This window comes from Neofelis nebulosa, chromosome 3, assembly GCF_028018385.1.
Source record: "Neofelis nebulosa isolate mNeoNeb1 chromosome 3, mNeoNeb1.pri, whole genome shotgun sequence".
NCBI classification, from domain to species: Eukaryota; Metazoa; Chordata; class Mammalia; order Carnivora; family Felidae; genus Neofelis; species Neofelis nebulosa.
In genome coordinates, this window is record NC_080784.1 from 84355939 (window position 1) to 84368017 (window position 12079).

Genomic DNA, 12079 nt, shown 5'->3' on the forward strand with positions numbered 1-12079 from the left:
TAGCTTACTATTGGCTTCAGTATACTATTGGCTTCAGGAGTAGAACCTACTGAATCATCACTTATATATGACACCCAGTACTCATCCCAACAAATGCCCTCCTCAATCCTCATCACCCATTAGCCCATCCCCCCACCTAACCCCCCCATCCCCCCCATCTTTTTAGATGCTGCTTATGGAACCTCCAGCAACCTCAGTTTATTTTCTATCTTTAAGAGTCTTTTATGGTTTGCCTCCCTCTCTGTTTTTATCTTATTTTTCCTTCCCTTCCCCTATGTTCATCTGTTTTCTTTCTTAAATTCCAGGTATGAGTGAAATCATATGACATTTGTCTTTCTCTGACTGCCATATTTCATTTAGCATAATACACTCTAGTTGCATCCACATTGTTGCAAATATCAAGATTTCATTCTTTTTGATGGCTGAATAATATTCCATTGTGTGTGTGTGTGTGTGTATAAAACCATAGATAGATATAGATATAGATAGATATAGATATAGATATAGATATAGATATAGATATAGATATAGACAGATATACCACATCTTCTTTATCCATTCATCAGTCAATGGACATTTGGGCTCTTTCCATACTTTGGCTATTGTTGATAGTGCTGCTATAAACAGTAAGGTACATGTTGGGTTGCTCTCCTCTTGAAGCAGACTACAGATCCGCCTTCAGCACCACTGGAATCTCGTGCACGTGCTGCATGAGAAAAGCAGCCACATGTGTCTTAAGAAGTGTTTCTCCTCTGTTCCCTAGTGATACTTATTCCCAGTCTGTTGTGTCAGCCAGTATTAATATATAGAAAGAAATCCAGAATCTGGAAAATTATGGAAATAATTTTGGAAAGGATAATCTTGATAGAAATAGCATATTTTGATCCTTGATTCATGACTTCTGCCTGGGCCTGCCTAGGAAAACCAAAAGTCCATGTAGTCTAATATAACTGTGGAAAATCATGCTGGGCAAAGGACCTTGGCTTAAGGGGCCATCATATTTTTGTTCTATAGTTGGTGCCATAAAATTCATATGCTCTGAGTTGGAAAATATTTCCTTTCCTTATAAACCCCAAGGAACACTTTTTAAAAGAAATTATATGCCTTAAAGATTGAGTTTTCATCTTATTATTTTAAAAAGAGTGAAATTGTAAAAACTATTATCAGTATCATTATTATGCCCACTTAGAATCATAGACCTGAAGACCGAAAATGACCTCAGAGGTTGTACCCATTTTTATGTTTCAGCATGTTCGGTGAAAGACATGGGGGTAAAGCATTACCTTGAAATTGTTTTGTAAACTTCAAGGGAGCTACTAGATTGGATTCCCTTTGGTATAGTCCAGGCAAAGAATAAACTGAGAAGCCTCTTTTTAGATGCTGCTTATGGAATCACCATTCCTTACGTTTTAAATTTTTTAAATATAGTGTATACAAATACTAACTAGTCTTCTAGAAGCTGGAAAGAGTTCATGTAAACACAAAGATGAAGTGGAAATCCAGGAGAGGCAGATATACAGGAAAGGCAGGATGAAGGAAACAGAGAAAGGCTTTGACAAAGCAAACACACACACACATCTGCGTGTGTTAAACCTCACCCACATTTCTTTTCACAGTTGAGTATCTCCTGACCATTATATATAATAGGAGCCAATGTCAAATTATGCAACAGCATAATTCAGAAAGCATATAATCCAAAGTCTTCAAAACAAATTTTGTCTTCATAAAGTATATCTCAAGTGATTGTTACACTGAATTTCCCTTACCATTACTACAGCAATGGGTTTAGTCTGTCACTGACCTATTAGCTATGACCTATTCTGCCATTTTTTATTCTGTGAATCTATAGCCTCATTCAACATGATGTGTAACAGAGCCACTTCCATTTTCCATAAGGGTCTATAAGATTTATGTATTTGGCATTTGATTGCTTTAGTGGAACCTACTGGGACCATTTATAGCTTGTGCTATAAAAAAAAAAAGGCACTTTTATTTCTAGAAAATAAATACTTTACCCAAGAGTTTGTAAGTTGAGTGGAAGCTTTTCATTTATCTAGCAATTGTTGATTTGTGGTCTGGCAGAGAGGAATTGCTGACAAATTGAATGCTTCCCCTGGGAAAAAAAAAAGCTCAGCGTATATTCTTTGCCTGATAAGTACTTGCCAAGAATTAGGCTAATGACATCTGTTGGCTCTCTGGCTTGCCCATTTTTGTAAGGCCTGGACTAACAATGGAGATGACACAGAGCTAGGCTGCGGTTTACTTTACCTTCCAACCTTTCCTCCCTAATTATTGTCTTGTCAGACCTTAAGAAGAACTCTACCAGATGTCATTCCCCATTCATTTAGAGCTTAGTTAGATGGTTCCAAGGTTTGGCCAAACCCACTTACAAGGATATATGAATATACTTGGCTCTACATTCTGGGCTGTGATGAATAGAACGTTATTTTTATGTCTCTGCAGAGCTTCCTTTTGACCCTTTTTTCACTGACTCCTCCTTTCCCAACACTTCCAAATCAAATTGCTCTTGAAACACTCCTCTATCTCCTTTGGGCTGACTGCAGGCATAAGCCGAGATGGGGATGTGACATTTGTCTCTTTCTTTGTAGGAGAATAAGTGATTCTGGTTTTCAAACCCACTATTTCAGAGCTGCTTTTAGCTGACACTAGAGTAGCCACCCTGGGGGATGTGTCCTGTGTTGAACACCTATAAAAAACTGTAGGGACTTGGTTTGGTTAGAATCACATCTTCCTAAGGTATAGAGTGTATTATGGCTTTTCAGGAAATATTACTTTCATTACATATACATAACAATTTTTATTATACTATCTCATTTCTTTTTTTTTTTCTGTTGGGTTGTGGGGAAGGAGAGAAATGCTAAGCTACAAAGCAAATAAAACTGTGGAATCATTCTTAAGAAAATGAAAACACGTATATAAAAGCCATCCATTTCTTGAGAATTCAGTATAACCACCACAATGTTAGTATTGCACTTGAAAGCAATGTAAGCAACATGTCAAAGAGCAAAGTGGCCCAATTTAACTAGTACTTGGAAGTCCTTGCAAGCTCCTAGCATTAGTTCATTTATTTCTGTCCACTTTTTAAAAAAAGTGCTATTAAAAAAAAGCTTAGCATACCATCACAGCTATTTTATTTATTTTTTATGTTTATTTATTTATTTATTTATGTTTATGTTTTCATTAATTCATAAAACATTTATTTATTTAAATATAATTTATTGTCAAGTTAGCTAACATACAGTGTATACAGTGTGCTCTTGGCTTCAGGAGTAGATTCCCATGATACATCACTTACATGCAACACCCAGTGCTCATCCCAACAATTGTTCTTCTCAATGTCCATTACCCATTTTCCCCTCCTCCCCACCTTCCCCCCCATCAGCCCTCAGTTTGTTCTCTGTATTTAAGAGTCTCTTATGGTTTACTTCCCTCTCTGTTTGAAACTATTTTTTTTATCCTTCCCTTCCCCCATGGTCTTCTGTTAAGTTTCTCAGATTCCACATATGAGTGAAAACATGGTATCTGTCTTTCTCTGACTTCACTCAGCATAATACCCTCCAGTTCCATCCATGTTATTACAAATGGCAAGATTTCATTCTTTCCCATTGCCCAGTAGTATTCCATTGTGTGTGTGTGTGTGTGTGTGTGTGTATATGTATATGTATATGTATATGTATATGTATATGTATATGTATATATGTATATGTATAGGTATATATCGCATCTTCTTTATCCATTATCAGTTATTACAGACATTTCAAAGAGAAGACGTTACTTTTGCATGGTGTCTGGCTGCATCAATTACTGAGATAAAAAACAAAGTATTCAGCCATGCCTTATACTATCTCATTTCTAATGCCAATCAAGCACAAACCTATATGTCCAGTGTTATGTGATCAATTTCTAGAACATGAGCAGAACACTGGACTATGGCGGGGGTGGGGGGAGTTAAATAATATATACTATGGAAATGTAAAAGAATATTTTTTTAATTTTTTAATGTTTTATTATTTATTTTTGAGAGTAAGTGAAACAGAACACGAGCAGGGTGGGGCAGAAAGAGAGAGAAACACAGAATCTAAAGCAGGATCCAGGCTCTAAGCTGTCAGCACAGAGCCCGTTGAAGGGCTCAAACTCACAGACCACAAGATCATGACCTGAGCCAAAATCGGATGCTCAACCGATAAGCCACCCAAGTGCCTCTGTGAAAGAGTATTTTTTTTTTTAAAGATGTCTCTAGAACTAGAGACCCTAGAACCCTCAAGTTTAAAGATCAGTTCACAGCCTGTGCACACAGTATTTTGCAGAAGTAGTTCTAAGCTAAGAAGATAACAACCTGGATTGCAGGTTCTGACTCTCTTTCTAACTAGAATAAAACCACGGGTCCATGCTATGATATCACTACATTTTTTAAAAACCATTATCTACATTTTTATGAAGCAAGGTAATATATTTACAAACTGCACCTAGGTCAAATTATTGGCAGTGCTCATTCTATTCTTTAAATCTATGTTTAGGTCAGTTTTTCTCCAGGAGGCAGTCAGTCATTCAACAAGTATTTATTGAGCCCTGTAATTTCTAGGATCTTTGCCAAGGGCTAGGAACTCCATAATGAAAATAAGCTACTGATATGGAAAGAGAACCAGACGTAGAGACAATTCACTCAAGTACTAGCAAGGAGATATGTTCATGAGTGACAGAGATGAGCCATCACCCAGGGAAGTTTTTCCAAGGAGCAATGTTCAAACTGGGCCTTGAAGGATGACTAAGAATTTTTAGCTTCACTGTTAGCTTCACAAACTGCACATAACTTAGAATAAGCCAACTCATAGGCTCCAAAGGCAGCAAGAGAGGTAGGAGATGACGGGACGTGGGGAGCCATGGTAGAAAGAATCCAGACCATGGAGGGCTTTGCATACTTTTAGATTTATTGACTAGCTATGTGACCTTGAGTGAGGCACAATTACTGAACTATATATAGGCACTTCACTTATCAAATGTCATGTATGCCCGTCCCTGTATTCAAGGTGGTGGTAAGCATTGGATTTTCACATGAGATCTCAGATATGAAAGGACTCAGTTGTAATATACCAGTGGGGTTAAGATCACACCTCTGGATGTGCCAATGCACCTCTGTACCCAGATAGTTGGTGTGCCTTCCCAAGAACTCATCCTCCTCACATGTGGATAAACCTCCTGAGAGCTTAAAGTTTGCATTTGATTTATCAAGTTGCACCAACTTATGCTGAGTAATACTATTTTTCCAAACTGGGACATAATAAGTTAATATGTTTTCTTTATTGCTGTGACCATGCCACCTACCAAGGGGGACAGAAAGAATTAGGGAATGATAAACCTGGAAGGAACTCAGAAAGGTTTTATTTTTTTTTCAATATATGAAATTTATTGCCAAATTGGTTTCCATACAACACCCAGTGCTCATCCCAAAAGGTGCCCTCCTCAATACCCATCACCCACCCTCCCCTCCCTCCCACCCCCCATCAACCCTCAGTTTATTCTCAGTTTTTAAGAGTCTCTTATGCTTTGGCTCTCTCCCACTCTAACCTCTTTTTTTTTTTTTTTCCTTCCCCTCCTCCATGGGTTTCTGTTAAGTTTCTCAGGATCCACATAAGAGTGAAAACATATGGTATCTGTCTTTCTCTGTATGGCTTATTTCACTTAGCATAACACTCTCCAGTTCCATCCACGTTGCTACAAAGGGCCATATTTCGTTCTTTCTCATTGCCATGTAGTACTCCATTGTGTATATAAACCACAATTTCTTTATCCATTCATCAGTTGATGGACATTTAGGCTCTTTCCATAATTTGGCTATTGTTGAGAGTGCTGCTATAAACATTGGGGTACAAGTGCCCCTATGCATCAGTACTCCCGTATCCCTTGGGTAAATTCCTAGCAGTGCTATTGCTGGGTCATAGGGTAGGTCTATTTTTAATTTTCTGAGGAACCTCCACACTGCTTTCCAGAGCGGCTGCACCAATTTGCATTGCCACCAACAGTGCAAGAGGGTTCCCGTTTCTCCACATCCTCTCCAGCATCTATAGTCTCCTGATTTGTTCATTTTGGCCACTCTGACTGGCGTGAGGTGATATCTAAGTGTGGTTTTGATTTGTATTTCCCTGATAAGGAGCAACGTTGAGCATCTTTTCATGTGCCTGTTGGCCATCCGGATGTCTTCTTTAGAGAAGTGTCTATTCATGTTTTCTGCCCATTTCTTCACTGGGTTATTTGTTTTTCGGGTGTGGAGTTTGATGAGCTCTTTATAGATTTTGGATACTAGCCCTTTGTCCGATATGTCATTTGCAAATATCTTTTCCCATTCCGTTGGTTGCCTTTTAGTTTTGTTGGTTGTTTCCTTTGCTGTGCAGAAGCTTTTTATCTTCATAAAGTCCCAGTAATTCATTTTTGCTTTTAATTCCCTTGCCTTTGGGGATGTGTTGAGTAAGGGATTGCTATGGCTGAGGTCAGAGAGGTCTTTTCCTGCTTTCTCCTCTAGGGTTTTTGATGGTTTCCTGTCTCACATTCAGGTCCTTTATCCATTTTGAGTTTATTTTTGTGAATGGTGTGAGAAAGTGGTCTAGTTTCAACCTTCTGCATGTTGCTGTCCAGTTCTCCCAGCACCATTTGTTAAAGAGACTGTCTTTTTTCCATTGGATGTTCTTTCCTGCTTTGTCAAAGATGAGTTGGCCATATGCTTGTGGGTCTAGTTCTGGAGTTTCTAGTCTATTCCATTGGTCTATGTGTCTGTTTTTGTGCCAATACCTTGCTGTCTTGATGATTACAGCTTTGTCGTAGAGGCTAAAGTCTGGGATTGTGATACCTCCTGCTTTGGTCTTCTTCTTCTTCAAAATTACTTTGGTTATTCGGGGCCTTTTGTGGTTCCATATGAATTTTAGGATTGCTTGTTCTAGCTTCGAGAAGAATGCTGGTGCAATTTTGATTGGGATTGCATTGAATGTGTAGATAGCTTTGGGTAGTATTGACATTTTGACAATATTTATTCTTCCAATCCATGAGCAGGGAATGTCTTTCCATTTCTTTATATCTTCTTCAATTACCTTCATAAGCTTTCTGTAGTTTTCAGCATACAGATCTTTTACATCTTTGGTTAGATTTATTCCTAGGTATTTTATGCTTCTTGGTGCAATTGTGAATGGGATCAGTTTCTTTATTTGTCTTTCTGTTGCTTCATTGTTAGTGTATAAGAATGCAACTGATTTCTGTACATTGATTTTGTATCCTGCAACTTTGCTGAATTCATGGATCAGTTCTAGCAGACTTTTGGTGGAGTCTATCAGATTTTCCATGTATAGTATCATGTCATCTGCAAAAAGTGAAAGCTTGACTTCATCTTTGCCAATTTTGATGCCTTTGATTTCCTTTTGTTGTCTGATTGCCGATGCTAGAACTTCCAACACTATGTTAAACAACAGCGGTGAGAGTGGGCATCCCTGTCATGTTCCTGATCTCAGGGAAAAAGCTCTCAGTTTTTCCCCATTGAGGATGATGTTAGCTGTGGGCTTTTCATAAATGGCTTTTATGATGTTTAAGTATGTTCCTTCTATCCTGACTTTCTCCAGGGTTTTTATTAAGAAAGGTGCTGAATTTTGTCAAAAGCCTTTTCTGCATCGATTGACAGGATCATATGGTTCTTATCTTTTCTTTTATTAATGTGATGTATCACGTTAATTGATTTGTGAATGTTGAACCAACCCTGCATCCCAGGAATGAATCCCACTTGATCATAGTGAATAATTCTTTTTATATGCTGTTGAATTCGATTTGCTAGTATCTTATTGAGAATTTTTGCATCCATATTCATCAGGAATATTGGCCTGTAGTTCTCTTTTTTTACTGGGTCTCTGTCTGCTTTAGGAATCAAAGTAATACTGGCTTCATAGAATGAGTCTGGAAGTTTTCCTTCCCTTTCTATTTTTTGGAATAGCTTCAGAAGAATAGGTATTATCTCTGCTTTAAACGTCTGGTAGAACTCCCCTGGGAAGCCATCTGGTCCTGGACTCTTATTTGTTGGGAGATTTTTGATAACCGATTCAATTTCTTCGCTGGTTATGGGTCTATTCAAGCCTTCTATTTCCTCCTGATTGATTGAGTTTTGGAAGAGTGTGGGTGTTTAGGAATTTGTCCATTTCTTCCAGGTTGTCCAATTTGTTGGCATATAATTTTTCATAGTATTCCCTGATAATTGTTTGTATCTCTGAGGGATTGGTTGTAATAATTCCATTTTCATTCATGATTTTATCTATTTGGGTCATCTCCCTTTTCTTTTTGAGAAGCCTGGCTAGAGGTTTGTCAATTTTGTTTATTTTTCAAAAAACCAACTCTTGGTTTCGTTAATCTGCTCCACAGTTTTTTTAGATTCTATATTGTTTATTTCTGCTCTGATCTTTATGATTTCTCTTCTTCTGCTGGGTTTAGGCTGCCTTTGCTGTTCTACTTCTATTTCCTTTAGGTGTGCTGTTAGATTTTGTATTTGGGATTTTTCTTGTTTCTTGAGATAGGCCTGGATTGCAATGTATTTTCCTCTCAGGACTGCCTTCTCTGCATCCCAAAGCGTTTGGATGGTTGTATTTTCATTTTCATTTGTTTCCATGTATTTTTTAATTTCTTCTCTAATTGCCTGGTTGACCCACTCATTCTTTAGTAGGGTGTTCTTTAACCTCCATGCTTTTGGAGGTTTTCCAGACTTTTTCCTGTGGTTGATTTCAAGCTTCATGGCATTGTGGTCTGAAAGTATGCATGGTATGATTTCAATTCTTGTATACTGATGAAGGGCTGTTTTATGACCCAGTATATGATCTATCTTGGAGAATGTTCCATGTGCACTCGAGAAGAAAGTATATTGTGTTGCTTTGGGATGCAGAGTTCTAAATATATCTGTCAAGTCCATCTGATCCAATGTATCATTCAGGGCCCTTGTTTCTTTATTGACTGTGTGTCTAGATGATCTATCCATTTCTGTAAGTGGAGTGTTAAAGTCCCCTGCAATGACCACATTCTTATCAATAAGGTTGCTTATGTTTATGAGTAATTGTTTTACATATTTGGGGGCTCCGGTATTCGGCGCATAGACATTTATAACTGTTAGCTCTTCCTGATGGATAGACCCTGTAATTATTATATAATGCCCTTCTTCATCTCTTGTTACAGCCTTTAATTTAAAGTCTAGTTTGTCTGATATGAGTATGGCTACTCCAGCTTTCTTTTGGCTTCCAGTAGCATGATAAATAGTTCTCCATCCCCTCACTCTCAATCTAAAGGTGTCCTCAGGTCTAAAATGAGTCTCTTGTAGACAGCAAATAGATGGGTCTTGTTTTTTTATCCATTCTGATACCCTATGTCTTTTTGTTGGCGCATTTAGTCCATTTACATTCAGTGTTATTATAGAAAGATACGGGTTTAGAGTCATTGTGATGTCTGTATGTTTTATGCTTGTAGCAATGTCTCTGGTACTTTGTCTCACAGGATCCCCCTTAGGATCTCTTGTAGGGCTGGTTTAGTGGTGACGAATTCTTTCAGTTTTTGTTTGGGAAGACCTTTATCTCTCCTTCTATTCTAAATGACAGACTTGCTGGATAAAGGATTCTCGGCTGCATATTTTTTCTGTTTAGCACACTGAAGATCTCCTGCCATTCCTTTCTGGCCTGCCAAGTTTCAAAAGAGAGATCAGTCACGAGTCTTATAGGTCTCCCTTTATAAGTTAGGGCACATTTATCCCTTGCTGCTTTCAGAATTTTCTCTTTATCCTTGTATTTTGTCAGTTTCACTATGATATGTCGTGCAGAAGATCGATTCAAGTTACGTCTGAAGGGAGATCTCTGTGCCTCTTGGATTTCAATGCCTTTTTCCTTCCCCAGTTCAGGGAAGTTCTCAGCTATAATTTCTTCAAGTACCCCTTCAGCACCTTTCCCCCTCTCTTCCTCCTCTGGGATACCAATTATGCGTATATTATTTCTTTTTAGTGTATCACTTAGTTCTCTAATTTTCCCCTCATACTCCTGGATTTTTTTATCTCTCTTTTTCTCAGCTTCCTCTTTTTCCATAATTTTATCTTCTAGTTCACCTATTCTCTCTTCTGCCTCTTCAATCCGAGCCGTGGACGTTTCTGTTTTATTTTGCATCTCGTTTAAAGCGGTTTTCAGCTCCTCCTGACTGTTCCTTAGTCCCTTGATCTCTGTAGCAAGAGATTCTCTGCTGTCCTCTATACTGTTTTCAAGCCCAGTGATTAATTTTATGACTATTATTCTAAATTCACTTTCTGTTATATCATTTAAATCCTTTTTGATCAGTTCATTAGCTGTTGTTATTTCCTGGAGATTCTTCTGAGGGGAATTCTTCCGTTTGGTCATTTTGGATAGTCCCTGGAGTGGTGCGGACCTGCAGGGCACTTCCCCTGTGCTGTGGTGTATAACTGGAGTTGGTGGGCGGGGCCGCAGTCAGACCTGATGTCTGCCCCCAGCCCACCGCTGGGGCTACAGTCAGACTGGTGTGTGCCTTCTCTTCCCCTCTCCTAGGGGCGGGATTCACTGTGGAGTGGCGTGGCCCGTCTGGGCTACTGCACACTGCCAGGCTTGTGGTGCTGGGGATCTGGCGTATTCGCTGGGGCGGGTAGGCAAGGTGCACGGGGGCAGGAGGGGCAGGCTTAGCTCGCTTCTCCTTAGATGATCCACTTCAGGAGGGGCCCTGTGGCAGTGGAAGGGAGTCAGACCCACTGCCGGAGGTTTGGCTCTGCAGAAGCACAGCGTTGGTTGTTTGGGCAGAGCAAGCAAGTTCCCTGGCAGGAACCGGTTTCCTTTGGGATTTTGGCTGGGGGATGGGTGAGGGAGATGGCGCTGGCGAGTGCCTTTGTTCCCCGCCAAACTGAGCTCTGTCGTCCCGTCCCGGGGCTCAGCAACTCTCCCTCCTGTTGTCCTCCAGCCTTCCCGCTCTTCGAGCAGAGCTGTTAACTTATAACCTCCCAGATGCTAAGTCCCGCTTGCTGTCAGAACACACTCTGTCTGGCCCCTCAGCTTTTGCAAGCCAGACTCAGGTGCTCTGCTTGGCCGGCAGGCCGCCCCTCCGCCCCGGCTCCCTCCCGCCAGTCCGTGCAGCGCGCACCGCCTCGCCGTCCTTCCTACCCTCTTCCGTGGGCCTCTCGTCTGCGCTTGGCTCTGGAGACTCCGTTCTGGTAATCCTCTGGCGGTTTTCTGGGTTATTTAGGCAGGTGTAGGTGAAATCTAAGTGATCAGCAGGACGCGCGGTGAGCCCAGTGTCCTCCTACGCCGCCATCTTCCTACTGATCAGAAAGGTTTTAATTCCATCCCTCTTTGGAGAGAAAGAACAATGAGGTTCTGAGAAAGACCCTCTTGCTTTCTCTGGCTCTATCTAGATGGTATCCAAAAATGAGAATGATTGTTCTGATCTCCAAAGAGGAATTTGCTGTATGTATTGCATTGGTCTGCATTGCATTGCATAATATTACATTATATTACATTACATTACATTACATTACATTACATTACATTACATTTACATTCTCTGGAAGGAAGAGTTTGCTTCAACATCCTCCTTGAATCCTGTAGAGTCTTGAGAAGGAAGAAGGCACAATGTTATCTCCCTTTCAGTTATGCCATGTGGAGCCCCAACTCCCAAAGAGAAATGGCCATTGCATGTGATCATGCAATTGGTGTATTTTTTCTTTCCTTCTAGTTGGAAACTTCTGCTAATACAGTCTCATCCTTTTTTTAATATTCTAAAGTCTTGCTTTGAGAGTACTTCGGGTAGTTTTGTTTTGTGTCAAGGGCAGGATGTGGTGCCCCTATTGAGGCATGCAAAACAATCGAAGAAAAGCTTCTGGTCTTTACTTTTTCCCCCTGCTTCCACTGCAGTAATATTGAAGAACTCTATTTTAAGAAGGCGAGAAAAGGCACAGATAACTTGTATTGTCATACATAGCAATAACATGTTGGGTTTTTATTCTTCAAAATGGAGAGCCAAATATATCATCAAGACAGTTTGGGGACATCTCCAAAAAGAATAC

At 39.8% G+C, this 12079-nt stretch overlaps 1 protein-coding gene and 1 non-coding gene across 2 annotated transcripts in view; one reads left to right on the forward strand and one right to left on the reverse strand.

Moving 5' to 3' along the window:
* The window catches only part of FREM3 (FRAS1 related extracellular matrix 3), a 94888-nt gene that overhangs the window by 38867 nt on the left and 43942 nt on the right, over nt 1–12079 (forward strand). The gene's annotated exons all lie outside the window — the stretch shown is intronic.
* On the reverse strand, nt 3737–3856 carry LOC131508260 (small nucleolar RNA SNORA15). The gene has a single exon (XR_009259958.1). It is a non-coding gene; the product is annotated as a small nucleolar RNA SNORA15 (small nucleolar RNA).